At 35.7% G+C, this 20,438-nt stretch overlaps 1 protein-coding gene and 1 long non-coding RNA gene across 4 annotated transcripts in view; one reads left to right on the top strand and one right to left on the bottom strand.

Annotated features, from left to right (window-relative positions):
• The window catches only part of LOC143258542 (neural cell adhesion molecule 2-like), a 278,171-nt gene that overhangs the window by 159,553 nt on the left and 98,180 nt on the right, over nucleotides 1-20,438 (bottom strand). The window lies entirely within an intron of this gene.
• LOC143253758 (uncharacterized) overlaps nucleotides 1,562-20,438 on the top strand; it is a 56,050-nt gene continuing 37,173 nt past the window's right edge. Inside the window, exon 1 of the long non-coding RNA XR_013029843.1 lies at nucleotides 1,562-1,677. This is a non-coding gene — a long non-coding RNA (uncharacterized LOC143253758). The remainder of the gene's footprint in view (nucleotides 1,678-20,438) is intronic.

Here is a 20,438-nt window from a genome sequence, read left to right as displayed (position 1 = left end):
GCACATTTCGCTAAAACCAAAAACTGAAATACTACTACTGAAAATATGCCTATCTGTTTATCTGTCTGACAGTCTCTCGATTTATCTGTCTAGCTTTCTACATATTTGTCTGGCTGTTTATCAGTCTATCTATTTTTAATATATCTATCTGACTGTCTTTGTTTATTTATCTAGCTGTTTAAACGTTGTTCGCTCCTCTACGTAAAATATTTTCTCAACCCAAACGAGCCGTTTTTACATATATATTTTTCTCTACAAGTGGGTTTTCTCGACATCACTCATATTTATCTATTTGTCTGGCCCTCTCTATCTATCAATTTATCTATCTGTATGCCTGACTACTGCTCTGTTTACCTTTTATCTGTCTATTTATCTCCTTGTCTGTCTCTCTTTGCTCATGTACCAGTCTCTCTATTTATTTAATCCAAACGTTTGTTCGTGTCGCAAAGTTACGAGCAACTCGTTTTTCTTTCATCCGAGATTTAATACGCTTGTAAGTACTGTATATTTTGTTATCTATTGCTTTATTTACATAATTACATCAGAAACAGATTCGTATAAAAACAGTTGCTGTACTTAATTAGAATGTATCGTTTCTTTAATTCGGGAAAATTACTTACTGATAATTAAAGTGGAATTCCTACAATTTTTAGAGATTTAATCAGTAAAAACAAAATCAGACGAGGCTTATCTTCTCTAACTTGACTGTTCTGACATATTGGTATCCTCTCTGTCAAATAAGAAGTGGCTGTACCTTTACTAAGGAACACCGCCGATCAATCATCGTTTAACAGACAGAGACACGTGTGTAGTATGATGTATACAAAATCAGATAATAAATAAATAAAACCTCGAGTACAAAAAAACAGCACACATTTACGTAATAACGAGCGAGCAGATTGGCGAATAATAAAGAAGATGGCAACCGATCAGACTTTATTAAAAACTCTCCGTCTAACGTTCTACACGTGAAACGTAAAACAAGAACGGTATAGAGTTGTAATCGCAAAAATGGATAAAAAGTTTAAATACAAATGTAATTTCTGTTCTTGGTTTATTTATTTATAATTAATAATTAACAAAATGAGATACAATTTACGCTGTGGGTTACAAATATCTCAGTAACTAAGACCTGGCCTGGCCTGGTAGATAGGGCGCTCGACTCGCAATCTGTGGGTCGTGGGTTCAAATTAATAAGTGAACATTCTCGCCCTTTAGACGATGTTGGTGTTATAATATAACGACCAATACAATTTTTCTTTAAAAAAAGAGAAGACCAAGACTTGGCGGCGGGTGTTGTTGACTTTTCTCTAGTCAATATTATGAATGGTTAGAGCAAGTTTCCCTCGTGTAGTTTTGTGCGAAACTCGACAAGCAGACATTGCTTATTCAAATTATTAATTTGATAGTTCTTCTATTATCACAATAAAATTGCGTAAGCGTTGCTTAAAAGTTGACCTGAAAAATTGCAACATTTAAGCAGTAGACAATAAGATTCGCTATATATATATATATATATATTATGCACAAGAAACGAGTACTAAAATATTTAAAAGTCTTCTGACAAATAGCGACTATTGACTGATTTGTGTTCTCTTAAGCCTTTAGAAGGTGTATCATTTCTTGAGATGCTTGTCAATTATACCTCAAGGTGGTGCTGGAGAAGACGTTAGTGATGTAAGTTCTCGGATATTTTTGTATGTTTTTTAATATTATAATTTGTAGTAAATAACAACAGATTAACTTGGTTTAAAGAAATTGGTGAGTAAAACTAGTAAAGTTAAGCTATAAGTTAGAACTTAGAGGCGTAACTTTTACTATAAGTAGATTAGGCTTAGATTTGGAACGTGTGGCGGTACTTTAGCAGGCTTGGCTATAAATTGTTCTATAATTCAACTTTAGTGGTAGATAATAAAACAAGTTACATACTTTGTTTTTTTAAACAAGTCCAATTTACAGAGTAGTTATTGTTTCTTCGTGTTTTCAGAATAAACTTCGTTACTGGACTTTAGATCCATTAGTTGAAATTCAGCTTAAACTTTTAAAGTTAAACTAAAGGTGGGTTAATAATATAAATGAGGCTTAAGTAGATAAGTCCAATTACTGTTTTAGTATGTAGTAAATACATTGTATTATTACATAAACGTAAATTTCGACTAAAGGAAAGACTAGTTATTTGTCATTTCTATAAAATTAAAGATGAACTTAACTAATTTATTGTGAAGATAAAATAGCGACAAAATAGTGTAATAATACCAACATATTTGATTCTCAAACGTTGGGCTTAACAATGTTGTTAGTAAGCTATTGGTAATAGCAGTGGTATTTGGTGTTAGTAGTAGTTAGTAGGAATTACGCGTTCACAGTTGGTTAGGTATAATGGGTGCAGTGAGTGGATTTCAGTTGGGAACTAGTTTGAAGCTAGCAGTAGTGAATTACATCATCATCGATGGTTTTCTGTTTTTTAATACTTTTAGCCTAGAGGATGCAGTCTGGATGGACCAATAGACCCTTTATTGACCCCAAACGTTACGTAACATAAAATAAGTGAATAAAAATAATTTAGCTTGAAGGACTACGGTGGTAACTAAATTCATTTTCCCCATTCACTTTTAGTTTGGTGAAAAAAAAATGTATTTAATCAATCGATTTTGAGATTTAACTTTTGTTTACTTATTACTGTTTAGTGTGACACTTTCAATAGTGTTTCATTCAAGTGAACTTGTCCAGAATTACTTTTCGGTCTGTACTGAAAGGACGCTAGGAAACGGCATGATGGGAAAAAAATATTAAAGCTGGCTTTGTGTCGAGCAGGTTCTAAGTGCACCAAAGAAGTATGAGTTGTTTTATACCAGAGCATTTCTGGTTTACTAGTCACAGTCGAATAGTTAAAGAAGTTATGTAACTGTGGACAAACACTTCACCTACATATCTAGAAACTTGAATTTTTTTCTTTACTCAAAGTTATATTTCAGCGAGGGAAGTAAATACAAAAAAAATTGATTTCTGTTGTCGTTTTCTTAGTGCAAAGCTATACGACTGGCTATCCACTGTCAAGAATCGAACCCCTGATTTTAGCGTTGTAATTCCTTAAAGTGACAATCTGCAGTGGTTGTATCCACTGCGGGTATCGAAATCACAATTTTTGTGTTATAAACCCATTAACTTACTGCCCAGCCTCATTGGAGAATAGTAATTTCACTTTTAAGAACCAATTTGAACATCCTGTACATTTCAAAGACTGATAAATTAGTAATTATGTTTCCATCCGGGCTAGTATAAATTGCTTATACAAGCTTGTCACCTTTCTAGCCATGTGAGTATTAATTATTTATGAATAACGTTGAGCTTTCTTTAGAACAACGAAAATGTAAATGATAACTCGAGGTTCTCTTCCTTCATTAGCGGGCTCACGCTCCAGCTCAACATTTAATATTTTATTACGTGACAAGTGAAATGGAGGTTTTCCAACATTACTTCAAAGCACTTACACGCCCGAGTCCTGACCTGGCTCTTAATGTGTCAACGTCAGGAGTCGTCCAAGTGTTCCCGAACTTTCCCTTATTTGATAGATTAAACACCGAAGTCCATTGTTTCCTGACATATCCTAGAATGGTTTCTGGTGGGTGTGCACCTTTCTGGCTGTAGTCAGCAAAAGGGTGTAGAATTTGTCAATCTATGTTGTTAGATAGTGTCATCAGGACCGCTATGCCAAAAAAAAATATGGGATTTTTTGCGAAAGCTAAGAATGAAAATTTTGAAACATGTTGAAAAAAGACTTTATTAGAATCCAATGACTTTTGAATAACATTGTTTTACCACACTATAGCAACATAATCGCTTTGGAATAATAATATTGGTTTTTTTTTCAATCTAATCGCTATGGAATTGCATTCTTTTGGAGCTCTCTGTTTCAATCTAATCACTTTGGAACGGTGGTAGGCACAACAAAGATTAGCTGTTATCACGTAACCCACTGAACTTGGTAATGTCGTTGTGAAATAGAAATTTCGACTTTAAGTATTGGTTGTTCATCTCCCGATTGATATGAAATAATAATCTTCTTGATTGGTAGTCGTTGATTTAATCACTTAACAAACGTTGTAGCTAAAAGGGTTACTAAAATACAGGGTGGCCCGTAAGCCCTTACCCATCCATATATCTTATGTATCCAGTGTATCTGTGTGCTGTCCCTCATTCTCGCTGCATAATATCATGCGACGCCATGTTCTGTGAGACATTTTCCTCAGGCCCAGCATGGCCAAGCGTGTTAAGGCGTGCGACTCGTAATCTGGGGGTCGTAGGTTCGCATCCCCGTCGCGCCAAACATGCTCGCCCTTTTAGCCGTGTGGGCGTTATAATGTTGCGGTCAATCCCACTATTCGTTGGTAAAAGAGTAGCCCAAGAGTTGGCGGTGGGTGGTGATGACTAGCTGCCTTCCCTCTAGTCTTACACTGCTAAATTAGGGACGGCTAGCACGGATAGCTTTCGAGTAGCTTTGTGCGAAATTCAAAAACAAACAAACGTTTTTCTTCAACATAGCAGGGGTTATTCTTCCAAATGCTGCGGTAACAGCTGCCTTCAACTCAACATCATCGTAATTGAATATGACATAATAACGTATGGATGGGTAGGGGCTTATGGGCCACCCTGTACATTATTACTGCGGCTGATTTGTGATAAGAAGGTTCTCGAATAAATAAATATACATATTCTGTGTACATAAGTACGTTATATTAAAGGATATTGGAGTTTTTCTTCGTCTAATCACGCTTTGTGTGATGACTGCGCATGTCGACATTAAACGTGCAATACAAGTTACATTGAAAAGTGGCTATAGTTTGACTGTCATAATTAAAGCACATCACTCCTCCCTGCTCGCTTTCCATAACTATCTTGGCCACTAGGATGATGATTTCTCAGCAGTCTGATTGTATATCAACCCATAGATGCTGTGTTCAGAGACCTCACCCAGTCTCTCCTTGTATGAAATTACATGAATACCCTTTTCATTTGAACATATCTTTCCTAGAGCAATTTTTGTACAAGTGACTTGTGTTACTTTTAATGACGAATATCCATCTTGATTATGTTGTGTACTATTACCTGGAGTAAGTGGGCAACCTTTTCCACTGACTCTTGTGTTCGTGGATTCTCACATGCTAGTAAAGACTGCAGTTTGTTTACCATAGCCGTAGTAATATTTGATGCAAGTCTTTTTTAGACGGTCTTGTTTCCCCAAGTTAATCCAAATTCCTTTGTTTTCCAATGTAATTAATAGGTGCAATGCATAAACACGCATGTAAAACTTAAAATCCACGATCTGAACATATATCTTTGATTAGGATCTGTGCTTATTTTGATTCATAAAGGGCTGTTGCATACATTTTCCAAAGCGACCAGTATTCTGTGGGTTTACATTACCTACATCAACCTAACAACCACAGAATGTAGTTCTGATACATTCTGTACTGTTGCGACTTTGCATTGTTTATGATTGTCGCACAAATTACGTAATTTCATGTTTAACTCGTTTTCACAAAATGTATCCAATCTTCTGTGTATATGTACATAAATATGTGTCTGTGTGTGTGCTTTTGTGGCGTACATTTATATGCAACTGATTAGTTATATTTAGTATTACAGAAATCGGATTGAAATTCTTTTGAATATTTACTGTATTTTTGAAGGAAAATTGATGAAAGTACAGATGTCACTATATTTTTTATTGCTGAACCTTATATTTTGTGTAATAGAATAACCAAGTTTCTCAGTCAGACTTTCTCAAACGTTTCAGTACTGCGGATCACCTCCAAAAATTCTGCAAGCATGAAACTATGCTGGGTTCCTGCATGAGACTTTAAGTTATATTTAACACTTTGTAACGTATTTTGTAGTCTGTATTATACTTTTACTGTGTGGCAACATTTTTAGTAAACATAGTCATCTTAACTTAAGCCTTTTCGCGGCTCACCTCATATTCTTCACAGCCCACCAATGAGCCTCAACTCTCCTTGGCTGAGAAATAACTTATTGGATTACTTATTGCGTCTGTCGCTTATGACAAATTAACACTTTCCAACAACGATAACCAAACCGAAAATCTATTGTAAAGCACATACACTAAAAGCTTCACAATGGACATGTACTATGCCTAATGCAAGGAACAAGCCTCGAATTTTAGCGTCATAAGTTCTTAGGTTTACCACTGAGAAACTGAGGTGGGTGAGGGAAGCCAAACCTTTAATGAGAATTGGTGAAGAGAATCTGTCTTTTATTTGTTTGTTTTTGTAATTAAGCCCAAAACTACACAATGGGCTATCTGTGCTCTGCCCACAACGAGTATCGTTACCCTGTTTCTATCGGTGTGTGTCCGTGCTGCTGTGCCATTATAAAAACGCCATATGGTGGCTCGGCGATAAGCACGAAAGGAAAAGTCGCTAAAATTCAGGGTTCGATCACTCTGGTGTTCACATTTCTCCCTATGAGTCCTCGTGCTAAAATCTAAGAAATAAAAATACCTCGTTCACACAGATCGCCCTTTCACCAGTCGCCTGTGTCAGAATTACCTGTTTACGCTCACACATAATTCACCTTCGACTCGTGGCCTTCAAAGCAAATTATAAAATATGTATTGTAGAATTGTTCCTTTACACACTCTTGATTAATAAATGAGAGAATTTCAAGGTTCGAAAATGTTTCCTTAAATTACAAAAAACAATTCCGAAAAAAAACAATTCTCGTGTGTTTATGTTGACAGTGACTCGGTACGTTTTGTGGTGTAGAAAATCGTGCTCGAAGTATCAGTTTCTAACAAACGTCGCGTGCACTTTGAAGTTATTGATAAAAACAGATCAAAATTGAGTTCTTCGCTCAACCGTCTTTTTACACCTATAGTGCAGAGACACACAATCTCTTACTAGTGAAATGAATAAGGTATATTACAGCTACCAATGACGTCACTCTTCAACCACGTGATGAAGAAACTTGTGGCAGTTTGTTTGTAAAGGATTTGCAGGCAAAGGATACCCATCCACCCACAGCAGTACCTAAATTTAAACTGATGAACGAAAGAGAAGGCTGCTAGCCAAAAGCACCCTCCGCCAACGTTTTGTCTACTGAATAGTTTAATTTGCTCGACCTTGTGGTTTTTGATAACGGGACGCGAATCGTGTATCCACGGATCACACTCCATACCTACTAATCATTTACTCACGCCAGGCATACGGAGTAAACATGCGGTAAGTAATAAGTTTTTCGTGCATCAAAAAAAAACATGAGAGATTAATAGACAAATGAAATCGTGACACGATAGATCCTAACGCATTGACTGAGTTGGCAACTCTATTATTAAATGAATTAACTACAAGTTTCCACCGAATTAGCTGTCTGAATACATAAGCTTATATCTGGTAACAGCGAATAAAATAACGCGTGTAATCGTGTTATCCCATTAATTCTCTGCTCAATATTCAAATATTTAATTAGCAAATCAACTTTCGGGCAATTAATTAGAGTCAATTTGAGGTTTGCTCGTAGTTTAAATCGTCTGATTTAAAGTTTATTCACAGAACCCAACATTGGGTGGGTTCAAATATCTTTAAAATGAAGCCTGGAAGCCTCTACTCGTATAGTTTTTTTGTTGTTGTTTTTTATTACAAATCGATTGTTGAAACACTGAGAAGGCACGGAAAAGTTTTAAGTAAGGATATGTGTTCTTGGATAGTTTTATTACTATTCGCTAACGCTTCCGGTCATTAAAAAACTGTTTTAACGTTGGTATTTTTATATTTCATCACATAAAAGAACTCGACCCGTAACGGCCACACTTTTGAAGGAAATATACTGAGAAATTTGGAATTGTTCCAAAAGCTATCGCATTTGGCTCCAGCTTCAATTCACTGAATCTGTTTTTTTACTCTTACGGTAGGTGTCGCTTTCATAAGTTTAATTTCGTTTATATAAAGATATTGGTTTTTGTAAAAAATTCTTCTTTGTATTATTTTAGCCTCCATTAAAGCTGTTCTTTTAATCATATGCTAGGTGTCACTTTCAGTACTCAAATTTCAAATATATATATACTAGTAAAAAACTGTTTTCAACTTTATATTATTTTAGATGTTTCAATTTTATGGTTCTTACATAAAATATAATTTTAATATTTTTTTCTGCCCTTACCGTGAATAAGACTTTTAGGCTGGGTTTAAAGGTGTGTTCATTTATTATAAATATCATTATTCAGTCTGAGAAACATGCTTTAAGCGACGGACGTCATATTTTGTAAATGTCAGCTTAGTGCATTCGTTGTATGCTTCTCGGTTTCAGTTTCCTTTTGGCTTAGCATGGCCAGGCGGTTAAGGTACTCACCTCGTAATCTGAGGGTCGTGGGTTCGAATCCTCGTCACACCAAACATACTCGCTCTTTCAGTCGTGGGGGCGTTATAATGTGACGGTCAATCCCACTATTCGTTGTTAAAAGAGTATCCCAAGAGTTGACGGTGGGTAGTGATGACTAGCTGCTTTCCCTTTAGTCTCACACTGCTAATTTAAGGACGGCTATCGCAGATAGCTCTTGAGTAGCTTTGCGTGAAATTCAAAAACAAAAACAAACAAGAGCTTTAAGCCTAATTTAGGGCTAATGTCATCAAGCAAGTCAGTAGTAAATGTATTGTTACTTAGAGGTTCTATCTTGAACATTTAACGAAATTTCTTTTAACCCTAGAATTACAGGTGAATCCAAGAACTACTTCGTTTTTTTAAAATTTATTTGTGCATCAAATGTGTTGACTTTAATGGTTTTAGAACCGCTGATAAGATGCGATTCACACACAAGATGGAACCAAAGATAAGGACCACTGATAAGATGCGATTCACACAAAAGATGGAGAACCAAAGATAAGGACCGCTGATAAGATGCGATCCACACAAAAGATGGAGAACCAAAGATAAGGACCGCTGATAAGATGCGATTCACACAAAAGATGGAGAACCAAAGATAAGGACCGCTGATAAGATGCGATTCACACAAAAGATGGAGAGCCAAAGATAAGGACCGCTGATAAAATGCGATTCATACAAAAGATGGAGAACCAAAGATAAGGACCGCTGACAAGATGCGATTCATACAAAATATGGAGAACCAAAGATAAGGACCGCTGATAAGATGCGATTCACACAACAGATGGAGAACCAAAGATAAGGGCCGCCGATAAGATGTGATTCACACAAAAGATGGAGAGCCAAGATAAGGACCGCTGATAAGATGCGATTTATACAAAAGATGGGGAACCAAAGATAAGGACCGCTGATTAGATGCGATTCATACAAAAGATGGAACCAAAGATAAGGACTGGCATTGCGATTTGTTCTTTTAATTATTGCTTAGTTGTCCACGTACTTCGTCTGAATACTGGCACTTAAATCGGATATTAGCACGCTTCATAAGAATATTACATCTCACTCAGAAATAAGCACACTTCGTGTAAATACTAAAGTTTGAATTGGAAATTTTATTGTTTTAAACAAAAATTTGATGATATTTTGGGCCCAACATGGCCAGGTGGGTTAAGGCACTCGACTCGTAATCTGAGGATCGCGGGTTCGAATCCCCGTCACACCAAACATGCTTGCCCTTTCAGACGCGGAGGCGTTATAATGTCACAGTCAATCCCACTATTCGTTGGTAAAGAGTTGCCTAAGAGTTGGCGGTGGGTGGTGATGACTAGCTGCCTTCTCTCTAGTCTTACACTGCTAAATTAGGACGGCTAGCGCAGATAGCCCTCGAGTAGATTTACGCGAAATTCAAACCAAACCAAAATAACATTTTGTGAAACGTTTTGTTATTACAATTGATATTTAATAAATATAATTCCAGTCATTTTTGAAGTATTTATTCGTTATAATCGTTTCAAATAATATATCTTCTTATTTTACAGTTTGGTTTTATTTAAAACACGTCTTTGCGTAAGAAAGTTCTGTTACTCGCGCCTGCGAAGTTAAACTTACATAAAAGTTGGTTTGATTTTAGTCATGGATTTTCCATAATTTCGCACATTTCGAAAATAATATTCGTTTGTTTTATCTATCACGTAAAAATTTTATACAAATCATAAAGAAAGATAAAAACTCTTACTTAGATCAAATTATTATTCCGTTTACCACAATAAACATTTATTATTATGTTTAGGTGCTAAAACGATCGATAAGACTCTCACGTCGCGATTGGTCTAGAGAAATCTATAGCCAGTGGTTGTCAACATTTGACACATAACAGAATGTGATCCAATTTCAATGAAAACGATTCAATTATGTAAAAAGTGCATACGTCGTTTTCTGTAAAGTCTGTAAGTGGTAGATAAAAATCAATGCTATTTTCTGATTCAACGTATAGTAATTACTGTGAAACATATAAAAAGTACAAGACAGCACAACCATCGCAGGTCTGATTTGTAGGCTTTTGAAGAAATACATGTTATAATTTTACAGATTGTTTGAAACTTACTAAACATTTTATCAAATCACCCAGTCTAATGAAGAATAAGTGGATTAGAGTCAGGGTTCGAGCCGAGGTCGATATTGATTTCCGCTAACAAAAGTTTCCTGAAGACGTTGTATTAGTTCGGTCGTCTGAGTAAGTGCTCTAAAAGCTTGAAAATAAATACGATTTTTTTATATGTTAATAACTTGTTATTAACTTATGTTTCTTATTTAACAAGTTACTTTGCAAATACGTAACCACGCCGACACTAAAATCATAATAAACATTGTAAGAATGTTCCTCATATTATTGATAGATGGCAGCACTAGACATTGGTGTTATTATTACTGTAGAAAACGCTTAAATTGCATTTAAGTGATACACGTGTCAGAATATCGAGCGAATGATGTTAAAATAGTACGACTTAACAAATTTGTCGTGGCGTACAACGTTACGCGTACTATTACACCATTTGTTGTTTACTCTTTACTATAGCGTATTCTTTTCACCTCGAAATTTCTGAAATTCGGGAACTGTATGTCTAGTGGTAAGTTGGAACTAGAAGGGTTTATATTCATTAAACGAGCTTTATGTAAGAATTTCAATCGGTAATCTCATTCTACGATAAGGAACTCGAGTGGAAGACGGTTATCCTAGTATTGCGTTTATTCCAGATAAATTATAGCTGTAATGGTTCTAACGAAACCTTTCACTTAGCAACAGACTCCACTATCTCACAGATTCGTCAGTGTGTAACATTACTGGGCTTTGCATGCGCCGTTTCGTATACAGCATTGGTTAGGAGTCGACATAATGTTTCTAATCGTTAGACTATCCCTCTAAACTCGCAGTAGAACAAGATAGGCCTCCACCAACTAATTACAAGTTGTGTAACAAATAAACGGAGTAACTGGAAAACTATAATTCCATCATTACTTGTAGAGTTAATGTTTTACAAATCATTAGAGGGCGGGGGTCAAGTCTAAAGGATAATTTTAGGTTTTTGATTAATGGACCAGATGAGTGCTAGAGGTCAGGATTCGTCGTCGTGTTCCGTAGTAGTGTTTACTGCCTTCACTTTAGTCTTTCTGTTCAACATTCCGGAACGGCCGGCTTTAAGCGTTCGAGTGATTTGGGGTGAAAATTTAAAACTTTTCCCCGTATTTTAGTGAAAAAAAAATTGTTTAGATTATCAACATCTTCACTGAATTAGTTAGACATACAGTACCAAGATTCGAAGACTGATTCAGTTTTCAAGCATGCATTAGGCGGTAAAGGTAAGCGTTTAAATCTCGTGTTTTCTCCTACCGCGAGAACTGTAACGTTAACAAAACGCTTTAGTTCTTCCTCGAAGTTAGGCCCCCCGGCATGGCCAGGTGGTTAAGGCACTCGACTCGTAATCCGAGGGTCGCGAATTCGAATCCCCGTCACACCAAACACGCTCGACCTTTCAGCCGTGAGGGCTTTATATAGTCACGGTCAATCCTACTATTCGTCGGTAAAAGAGTAGCCCAACAGTTGGCGTTGAGCGGTGATGATTAGCTGCCTTCCCTCTAGGCTTACACTGCTAAATTAGGGACGGCTAGCGCAGATAAGCCCTTGTGCAGCTTTGCACGATATTCATAGAAAGTAAAACATCATAGATCTGTGTGTAATAGTGCAACATTATATTAGTTCTTTAATGCTAGCCCCCCCCCCCCAGTGACACAGCGGCATGTTGCAGACTCACCGCGAGAAACTGGGTTTTGATGAACGTGATGGGCAAAGCACATATAGCCCCATGTGTAGCTTTGTGCTTAATTTCAAAGAAACAAACCTTTACTGAGGAAATGTGTTCATTGGTTACATACACCTGGTGTGATGAAATACAGACATTACCAATAATCTAACTTAAAAAACGTTACACGATTTTTATTATCAAATCGGATACTGTCAGAACCCAAAACACCTGAGGTTCCTTATTTTTTTTGTTTCTCGCAATGGAATAACGCCAATTCTTGATGAAGAGAAACCCACTTGAAATAAAAAATGTATCTCAGAACACTTTTATTGGTAAGCAGAGAATAGTGTTGTGACCTTCCTAGGTCATCTTCAGGTTCTGAGCAACAGCGACAAGTTTACGGGCTTACAAAACTATAATCCGGAGTTCGTTTCTACGCGATGGACACGGCAGAGAGCCCCTCAAAAACGGCTTTGTTTTAAAACAAATGAAAACTAAAAATCTAATCCGATTCGCCATTTTGTTTTCCACAACAAAAGCACCTGAAACGAATTAACTTACGATTGCAGCATTTAAAAACGAAATTCTTATCCTTGTAACTCGGTGGAATCTTTGTGTTACATCACCTTTTCTTCTTTGTTCCCCGAGATTAGTACCTCTTGACTTTGTGTACAAGCCTCCTTCACCATCTTCTAAGGAGTGTGTTACATCACGTATTGACGGTATTTTGTTTTTTAACGTGTTTGTAAGACAATATTCTGTTAATAGAGCAAGATTAGTGTCTATGACGAAGCAGCTGAGGAGCACATGCTACATCTTTAGGAGATTACGTGGAATCGACAAGTTTAGCAATGGTTTAGTATGTAGTTGTGAGAATCAACTGGATGTTTGCGTTCGTCAGAACTGATCGATAAATCAGTGTTCTGATGTTGTTTCCGTTATGGTGTGAACTTGGAAATTTGTGGATAATGAAACCTGAAACAAATGACGTCGAAGGTCTAATATGTGTATTTCAATTATCATTAATGTTTAGGGTAATGTTTTTATATAAAAATGAGGTGCGATACATGGGTTATTCCCGCTTTATTTATGTGCTACCAGCGCGTTTTAATCATTTTTATCTGAGTCAGATCGGAGAAAGCTGTTTCTAATTTAGAAGTACTGACCAAGTGGAAAATAGCCAATCGGCAGACCACAGCCTAGAGGACTCTGTTATCCTTTCAACCGAATAACGAGACTGACTGTTACTTTTATAATCCACACACAACTGGAAATCAGAAAATGTTAATTGGCGTCGCAAAAAGAACCTTTCCAGCACATTAACAGATTAATTCAGATTACAAATGAAAACCTTATTTGTAAATTTGAACAGCTGGAAACGGTGTTTACCAATCACAAATCATTTGTCATTTGAAACATATAACTGCATTTGAAGCAATGCAGTCACAAACACGTTTTGTAAAATTAGAGTGCGCTCATAGTTTTATGGAACTACATTTACGAAAGTTAACGATAAATATAGATTAATGTTTATTAAAGAAATTAAAATGGTTTACTTAAGGATCTGGAAGAATTAGACCGCCTCACAACTCTTCTCGAATATTTTAAAACAGTTTTATGAATATTGGGCAATATGGATATAATAATTTTAGAACCGTTCTATAATATGCAATATTACATTCGCAAAAAATGAAAGATGCCTCCATAATTATGTACATTTTGCATTTGTAGTTTACATAGTGTTTAGCAGGTTATACTGGCAACAACCTTATCTAAAAATATAAAAATAAAGATTATTGATGATTAATATTGTCATGTGAAATTATATTTGGAAAAAAAAGCAAGTTCTGAATCGACTTTGCTTCTTGTTAATGACACAAGGCTATGAAATAAGCTTTCCGCGCTCCGCCCATCCCACGTATCAAAATTCTATTTCTGGCGTTATAAGTCTCAGGTTCATCGCTAAGCCACCGGGGAGCTCTGAAATGAGAATGATAAAGGTTTATATTATACATATTTTTATTTCGCAATAAACTGATACTGTTGCTTTCGCAAACTAAATATTTATAGTATAGATAATTTTACTTTTATTTGTATTAACGATTTTGTACAAACTTGCTCTGAATAGAAGGGTAGATAAAATACAATTACCTATTTTCAATTTATCGTCAATTATTGCCCAAAAAATATACTTAGTTAATTGGATCGCGGGTTTGAATTCCCGTCGCACCAAAAATGCTCGCCCTTTTATGCGCGGGGTCGTTATAATGTTATGGTCAATCCCACTATTCGTTGGTAAAAGAGTGGCCCAAGAGTTGGCGGTGATGACTAGCTGTCTTCCCTCTAGTCTCACACTGCTATATTAGGGACAGATAGCCCTCGAGTAGCTTTGTGTGAAATTCAAAAACAAACTACTTTTCATTTCCGATAACTTCGTTAAAGTGGGCTTGCTGGACATGGGACGAGCTTTTCCGTAAAACTAACGACCTCTACAGCAAATGAATTAACTGAGCTAAGCCTACTTTTAAAGAATTCGCTGAACTACTGTTATACTTGATTAATTAATTAGCTAAGCCTATCTGAATTCTCGCCCAGTAAAGAATACATTTTTTTACGTTGCTTACTGGTTCCAGAATCCTATTGTTTTAAACTAGATCCTACGTTTCTCACTGGTTCCAGAATCCTGTTGTTTTAAACTAGATCCTACGTTTCTCACTGGTTCCAGAATCCTGTTGTTTTAAACCAGATCCTACATGTTTACGTTTCTCACTGGTTTCAGAATCCTATTGTTTTAAACCAGATCCTACATTTTTACGTTTCTCACTGGTTCCACAATCCTGGGCCCGGCATGGCCAAGGGCGTTAAGGCATGCGACTCGTAATCTGAGGGTCGCGGGTTCGCATCCGCGTCGCGCCAAGCATGCTCGCCCTCCCAGCCGTGGGGGCGAAATTCCAAACAAACAAACAAACAAATCCACAATCCTGTTGTTTTAAACCAGATCTTGCGTTTTTACGTTTCTCACTGGTTCCAGAATTTGTTGTTTTCAACCAGATTCAACGTTTTAACATTCAGAATATTATTTTTCATCCATTAATTTTTGACACGTTTTATTTATTTCCATGATTTAAATGTTCGCACGTGATGTATAATATTTAAACTTTTTTCACACTTTTCGTATGATTCTAGAATCCGTTTTTTCACACAAGATGTTTAACGCAAGAATCATGTAGCCTGTATTTTTCATATGCATGCGTGGATGTTTTTCTTATAGTATATTTTTTCATACGTAATGCATGCTGCTAGAATTTTTATTTTTCATACCTTGCCTGTGTTTCTGAGTTTTTTCGCAGTATTGTTTATTGACGTGAAAATTATTTTCCTTTATTCAACTACTGTTGTGTAAAAGATTCGCCCAGCTGCTGGGTTCACTTGTGGATCATAGATCTTGTAAGATGGGGTTTGAACACAATTCGAAACGTTGCACTACTCTCTGTATACTGATAGGAGCCAGTAACACAAAATCCGGCATTGAAAACCCGTGTTTCGATAAACGCCCTAATGCATTTAAGCCCTTAAGCCTGATCGATACGTCCTTAGTGGGGGGGGGGCATGCCATATAGATGGGGACATCACCTCTTTCCATCTAGAGTCCGTCTATCAACCTTGGTTCTACTAACTCCAAAGGCGTAAAAGACGTTTGTAGGCAAAACAAGGGCTTGCACATTATGACACAAGGAATGAATGTAGGATGACTTTTCATCAAAGAAAACTATAACTGCCCTGGCCTTGACATATTTCAATATTCATCTGACCTGACCTTTACATTGTTTTCAACATGCAACTGACCTAACCTTTACATCTTTCAGTGTGCGGCTAACCTGACCTCTACATCTTTCAATGTGCAACTAATTTATCTTCTACATCCTTCAATACGGTTTAGGCCCGGCATGGCCAGGTGGGTTAAGGCGTTCGATTCGTCATCTGAGGGTAGCGGGTCCGAATCCCCATCGCACCAAACGTTCTCGCCCTTTAAGCTCTGGGGGCGTTATAATGTGACGGTCAATCCCACTATTCGTTGGTAAAAGAGTAGCCCAAGAGTTGGCGGTGGGTAGTGATGACTAGCTATCTTCCCTTGTTTATCTTTGCGCGAAATTCAAAAACAAACAAATAAACAATACGGCTAATGTCAATAACAAAGTACATCACGTTTTCAAGAAACTTACTTTCGTCTTGTATAAGACTACTTCTCTGAATGTATCGAACAGCTGAGCAGTGTTACAGTTTATTCTAGAACTGTCAGTATTTCTGGGCTTCGATTTTTTTCTACAGTTTACGCCCTCAGACGTTAACACTTTTTATCTATTTATAACTATATTCGTTTAACTACATTTTAGATTCTCGGGCGTTCAACAACACGGTATCATAAAAAATGCAATCGATTTAGTCTAACGCTACTTACAAGACGTAACCATAACTAACGCTCTACCTGGTTTAGTTCTTGTGGTTTATGTGATTTGGTGATCATGTAAGAACGATGCAGTCTGTGTTGTTACTCTGAACATTTGGTTCTTTTGCAAATTTGGGCTAAAGCGCAACCAAACTTATTAACGATTCATTCAAAACACGACTAGGATGACATCTAGTGATGTAATCAGATAACCACAGTTTGAGATAAAAGAAAAAAAAAAAATCATCTGTAAACGTTTGGAAAATCAGAACAAAAAGCATTCAAGAACCATGCGTAGCGACCAAAGCAACATCTAGTGATATAGTTAGATAAATCACACGTGGATGTACTATGATTCATATTACTACTGTGTTATCAAATTTGGAAGCAGAGCATCCTTACGGGCTAGAATGACGTCTTTAAACTGCCTTTTGAGGTTTTATATCGTTGTTTTGGCTAATTTTATATGTTCAGTGAAGGCTTTCTGTTTTGGTGATAGCGGTTCTTTATTTGAAATAATAGAATACACGAAAGAAAAATTTGCGACACCAACCACTGCCAAACTTGACCGTCACTTTGACTTGTAACTTACTGACCCCGTTTTTCTTTCGTATCGTTGGGTTTATCCATGTGTTCCCCACCAACAGTTAATTTTGAAAATAACACCAGTAACGCAGTAATATAATTATTAATAATACATTATTATATTTATTTAGCGAATTCTACGATGTCAGAAAAATATTGTTTAATGTCGGACAATGTTCTATTATTAATTATTTTAATTTGTAGCATGACTACTGTTGTTTTCGAAACGATCAGTTGGTGGGTGCTACACGGTTTTAACTACAACTCAAAGCAAGCTAAACTACTTAGAGCAAAACTAAAAACTTATTAAATACACTCTCCTTATTTACAAGGCTAACAATTCGCTGTTCCATTTGTTCGGTACACTCCCTTTTTAACAACACCTTAGTTGTTAGTCCAAATGACATCTAAGTTCAACCCCCTCTGGAGATTTATGTAGATTTTTAATCCATACACTAAGTTAATACGTATCAACGTCTGTGATAAAACAGTTGTCTCCTCCCTCTGGCTCAGCAGTAAATCTGAAGGCTTATAACCCTAAAAACCGGGTTTCGATACTCGCGGTGGGCACAGCACAGTTAGCCCGAAGTATGGCTTTGTGCATACTCTACAAAGAAACAATAATAGTTAATAAAAATAAGTTAAGAGTAATAACATTAGTTGTATTAAACATTATAACCAATGACGGTGGGGATATCACTAGCAAGCTGCTAGTAAGACCTCTAGTCTTACACTGCTAAATTAGGGACGGCTGGTGCAGATAGCCCTTCTGTGGCTTTGTACGAAATTAAAACAAAAAACAGTTCAGATATTAAATAATTGTACAACACATACGTAGAATATTAATACTGTAATATAAACACAATAATGTAAATGTCATGAAATAATCATAAACGTGTTAATATAAAGAATAACTCAGAAATAGAACTCTGGTTCACGAATCAATTACATTTTCTAACAGTAACCTCTATTCCAATAACAAAGAAGAAATGTATTTTCTGACAGTAACCTCTATTCCAATAACAAAGAAGAAATGTATTTCCTGACAGTAACCTCTATTCCAATAACAAAGAAGAAATGTATTTTTTAACAGTAACCTCTCTTCCAATAACAAAGAAGAAATGTATTTCTTAACAATAACCTCTATTCCAATAACAAAGAAGAAATGTATTTCCTGACAGTAACCTCTATTCCAATAACAAAGAAGAAATGTATTTCCTGACAGTAACCTCTATTCCAATAACAAAGAAGAAATGTATTTCCTGACAGTAACATCTATTCCAATAACAAAGAAGAAATGTATTTATTAACAGTAGCCTCTATTTCAATAACAAAGAAGAAATTTATTTCTTAACAGTAACCTCTATTCCAATAAGAAAGAAGAAATGTATTTCTTAACAGTAACCTCTATTCCAATACCAAAGAAGAAATGTATTTCCTGACAGTAACCTCTATTCCAATAACAAAGAAGAAATGTAATTCCTGACAGTAACCTCTATTCTAATAACAAAGAAGAAATGTATTTCCTGACAGTAACCTCTATTCCAATAACAAAGAAGAAATGTATATCCTGAGAGTAACCTCTATTCCAATAACAAAGAAGAAATGTATTTCCTGACAGTAACCTCGATTCCAATAACAAAGAAGAAATGTATTTCCTGACAGTAACCTCTATTCCAATAACAAAGAAGAAATGTAATTCATGACAGTAACTTCTATTCCAATAACAAAGAAGAAATGTAATTCCTGACAGTAACCTCTATTCCAATAACAAAGAAGAAATGTAATTCCTGAGAGTAATCTCTATTCCAATAACAAAGAAGAAATGTATTTCTTAACAGTAACCTCTCTTCCAATAACAAAGAAGAAATGTATTTCCTGACAGTAACTTCTATTCCAATAACAAAGAAGAAATGTATTTCCTGACAGTAACTTCTCTTTTAATAACAAAGAAGAAATGTATTTCTTAACAGTAACCTCTATTTCAATAACAAAGAAGAAATTTATTTCTTAACAGTAACCTCTATTCCAATAACAAAGAATAAATGTATTTCCTGACAGTGACCTCTATTCCAATAACAAAGAAGAAATGTAATTCCTGACAGTAACCTCTCTTTTAATAACAAAGAAGAAATGTATTTCTTAACAGTAACCTCGATTCCAATAACAAAGAAGAAATGTATTTCCTGACAGTAACCTCTATTCCAATAACAAAGAAGAAATGTAATTCATGACAGTAACCTCTATTCCAATAACAAAGAAGAAATGTAATTCCTGAGAGTAATCTCTATTCCAATAACAAAGAAGAAATGTATTTCTTAACAGTAACCTCTCTTCCAATAACAAAGAAGAAATGTATTTCCTGACAGTAACTTCTATTCCAATAACAAAGAAGAAATGTATTTCCTGACAGTAACTTCTCTTTTAATAACAAAGAAGAAATGTATTTCTTAACAGTAACTTCTCTTTTAATAACAAAGAAGAAATGTATTTCCTGACAGTAACCTCTATTCCAATAACAAAGAAGGAATGTAATTCCTGACAGTAACCTCTATTCCAATAACAAAGAAGAAATGTATTTCTTAACAGTAACCTCTATTCCAATAACAAAGAAGAAATGTATTTCTTAACAGTAACCTCTATTCCAATAACAAAGAAGAAATGTATTTCCTGAGAGTAATCTCTATTCCAATAGCAAAGAAGAAATGTATTTCCTGACAGTAACCTCTATTCCAATAACAAAGAAGAAATGTATTTCTTAACAGTAACCTCTATTCCAATAACAAAGAAGAAATGTATTTCTTAACAGTAACCTCTATTCCAATAACAAAGAAGAAATGTGTTTCTTAACAGTAACCTCTATTCCAATAACAAAGAAGAAATGTATTTCCTGACAGTAACCTCTATTCCAATAACAAAGAAATGTATTTCCTAACAGTAACCTCTATTCCAATAACAAAGAAGAAATGTATTTCTTAACAGTAATCATCGTTCCGGTAACAAAGAAATAAGAATTAGTGTTACCACTGTTCCTGAACTCACTGAAGATAAAAACACACAAAAACAACTTTGTAATGCAAGAGGATGAAGTCACTTCTAGAATACCTTTTTATATTTCTGTTTAAGAAATTTCGGGATAAGTCGTCAATTATGTATGAAGATGACCCTTATTTGTTGTATTTATTGGAGACATTATTCGGTAAAAATGG

This window comes from Tachypleus tridentatus, chromosome 1 (assembly GCF_004210375.1).
Source record: "Tachypleus tridentatus isolate NWPU-2018 chromosome 1, ASM421037v1, whole genome shotgun sequence".
In the NCBI taxonomy this organism is placed as follows: Eukaryota; Metazoa; Arthropoda; class Merostomata; order Xiphosura; family Limulidae; genus Tachypleus; species Tachypleus tridentatus.
Note: the sequence above shows the minus strand (reverse complement) of the source record. Positions and strands in the feature narration are given on the sequence as shown.